At 41.5% G+C, this 3,396-nt stretch overlaps 1 protein-coding gene across 1 annotated transcript in view; it reads right to left on the bottom strand.

Moving 5' to 3' along the window:
• HS3ST4 (heparan sulfate (glucosamine) 3-O-sulfotransferase 4) overlaps window positions 1-3,396 on the bottom strand; it is a 623,648-nt gene that overhangs the window by 74,957 nt on the left and 545,295 nt on the right. The gene's annotated exons all lie outside the window — the stretch shown is intronic.

Genomic DNA, 3,396 nt, shown 5'->3' with positions numbered 1-3,396 from the left:
ACCACAAGCTACCATCCACCACAACCAAACAACTGCCACTACAGCCAAAAAAAACCCCACAATAATCAACCATTACTGGCATTGTAGGATAAGCACTGAACTGCTAACTGCGTTAATCATGAAGTCGGCAGTTCAAACCCACCAGCTACTTTTGGAAACCCTACGCAGGGTTGCTATGAGTCAGAACTGACTCAGAGGCACACAACAATAACAACTGCAACTGACCTGTCAAAATTAAATCCAATCATTCATGACAACCAAGCAAATATCACACAAAACCTGTCATCTCCTCATCCAACCCTCTACTACATCCCACCAGATGACACCATAAACAACAATGACCACACCAATCACCAGCACAAACACTGCAGCAACAAACTAATTGCTACCCTAATTAACCAACCGCTACCATTATAACTAACCAACCACACAACCAACCAACCAGCTATATTCAACTAATCACCACAACAACCATTTACCAACACAGTCAATTAACATTGAACATAATCAACAGCTACCTGTATCTACTAACTTTCCCATAGCATTTATCATTTGCCAGGCATTGTGCTATTTACTGTCTATGGATTAACTCTTGTTCCTTTGACCAGGTAGCATTCCGATTACTGCAGCTATTACCTCTATTACTATAGTACACTGGTGTGGCACTGTGGGTAAATGCACTGCACTGCAAGGTCGGTGGTTCCAGCTCACCAGCCACTCCTTGGAAACTCTATACAGGGTCGCTATGAGTTGGAACGGACTCTAAGGCACTTAACAACAACAACAGCATTATGCTACACTGCACTATATTTTGCTGTCACGGTGATGGTTATTTGGCATTAAGTCAATTCCAACTTATGACAGAGTGAAAATTCTTCACAGAGTTTTCTAAGCTCGAATCATTGTGAGCCCAGATTGCCTGTTCTTTCTCCCGCAGACTTGCTAGGTGGGTTCAAACTGCTAACCTATCAGTTAGCAGTCCCATGATTATTGTTGCACTACCAGGTCTCCTAAATCCATTCTAATGGTGCAAAAGTTATGATGTAGAAAGGTTAAGTCATTTTCCCAAGGTCACACAGACAGTACTGGTAGATGCTGAATGCAGTCAGTTTGGCTTGAACCTAAATGTCATAGAACACAACTACTGTAGATGACAGGTATCATTTAAGGAGCAACTCCACATCACCAGGTACCAGACTAAGCACTTTCTATGCATTGCCTCATTGAATTCCTTACCAACCCTGAAATAAAAACACTGTGATCCAAATTTTTAAGGTGAAAAAGTTACAGGCCCCAGATTCAATGAGACATTCTTAAGTCCATCCATAACAGTTTCTTTAAAGGAGCAACAGATCTTCCTAAATAATATAGCCTAGGATTTGACCACAATGTTACAGTCCTTTGATCACAGTCTAACAAAACCAGTATGAGTACTCGTTGTAGCACTTGCTAACTGCAAGGTTATCAGTTTGAACCTACCAACTGCTCCTCAGAAACCCTATACAGGGTTGCTATGAGTAGGAACTGACTCCATGATACTTAACAACATCAAGTGGAGCCTATTTGGTGGAGGAAGAGGAATCAGCTTTTAAGAGGCGGACTTGCAGTTGAAGAACTTGATCTGGCTCTGGAGGAGCAGATGATATTCACCAAATGTCCACTGCAGGGACATCAGCTTCTGGCATAGCTCCAGAAAATCTCAGCACCTGAGGACTCAAAAGAAAGTAATCACTGACCTGGACCAGCTAAATTTAAGGCAGAGAATTCAGTTCAGAAAGTTATGGCATCTGTTTTGGATGGTCCTAAAGGGTAATCTTGATCAGTTTCTCAAAAGAAACAGGACCAATCATGGGTGCTTATTATGAAGAAGTTTTAAGAAAATTGAAAACTGTATTGGTGATAAAAAAAAAAAAAAAAAAGGCCAAGAAAGGTGCACCAAGGAATTTCTTGACATCACAACAATGTACCTGCTCATTCATCAAGGGTACAAAGGGCTGACTTGAGAATTACGTTAGGAAACCTGACTCCATCCACCCTACAGCTCTGATCTTGCCCCTGCAGACTTCTTTTTGAACATTTCAAAGGAAGACAATTTGAGACCCTCAAGGATGCCCAAACTGCCATTTTGATGTTGTAAATCGAAGAGCCCATAATTCTTCAGGAGAGGGTTAGAAAGGTGGGAAAATCACTTTTAGAAGTATATAGACATCGATATATCAAGAAACAATAGCTTCACATTTTGATACTTTTTGTGTAATAAAGATTTCTATGATTTTGTAAAATCATATTCACAATGGAATATAATTCAACATTAACGATTAGCACAAGGAATTTGCAAAGCATCTCATAACATGGATAAATCTGGAGGGCATTATGCTGAATGAAACAAACCATCATTAAAGAACAGATAATGTATGAGCCCACTATTACAAACAGTCAAGGAAATATTTACACACAGGAGACTGGAGGACAAGAGGGTGGAATAGGCAGATATAGTATCTAGCTTCTCTGCAATAAAAACCCAGGAATTCAAGTAAATGAATACAGATGATAATCGTGGAAGCCAGTGCTCCAAAGTAAAGATAAAGAAGTAGATCCATGACCCTTTAAAGGATGACGCTGAACAAGGAGGCATTCTATGCGGTGAATCACCAATGGGCCCAGAACATCACAGCAATGTTGAATTATTGCAAGCAACATTCTGATCAAGACAGGTGCCAGAGAATCATCTCAGCTCACCCATGACCGAATTGGCAGCCACATCAGTCATTGGTGATCAAAAGGTGTTATCCAAAGTTGGATTTGAACTGTGAACCATAGGTCAGGAATTCAAACCCACCAGCTGCTCCTTAGAAACCCTATAAAGGGTCACTCTACAGGCTCCGACTCGACAGCATGTAACACCACCAGCACCAGAGGAGCAGCACCTGCCGTTCCCACTTCTCCTGCATGTGGTCAAACCGTATTTTACTGTCAGTGCTGTGCCTCTTCTTAAAATTCTTTTTAGTTTGTTTTCTTCTCAGTTCTTCCCTGTACCACTATTTTTCTCTGTCCCCCCCACCCCCTTTTTCTTTGAGTCTGTGGAGTGGATGCCCAAGTCCCACCACTCCCAATGGCAGCAGTGACCACCTCCCAGCCTCCGCAGGCCACAGTGACACTGTCACAGCATAAGTACTACTGCCACGGTAGCTGGGTCTGGCAGCTAGAGCTTGTGCCAACACTGTAATACTTTTCTTTCTTTTTTTTTTTTTTTATGATGCAAGCTGGCAGGTAGGCAGATCTGCAAACATATTGCCTAGCATTGCACAACATTGCACACAGATCTAACTCTACCTCAGTCTTTTATTCTCTTTTTTAGGGAGGGATTTGTTACAAAGGAAGGATGTAATTCACTCA

Source organism: Chrysochloris asiatica, unplaced genomic scaffold (genome assembly GCF_000296735.1).
Source record: "Chrysochloris asiatica unplaced genomic scaffold, ChrAsi1.0 scaffold00034, whole genome shotgun sequence".
NCBI lineage: Eukaryota > Metazoa > Chordata > Mammalia > Afrosoricida > Chrysochloridae > Chrysochloris > Chrysochloris asiatica.
Note: the sequence above shows the minus strand (reverse complement) of the source record. Positions and strands in the feature narration are given on the sequence as shown.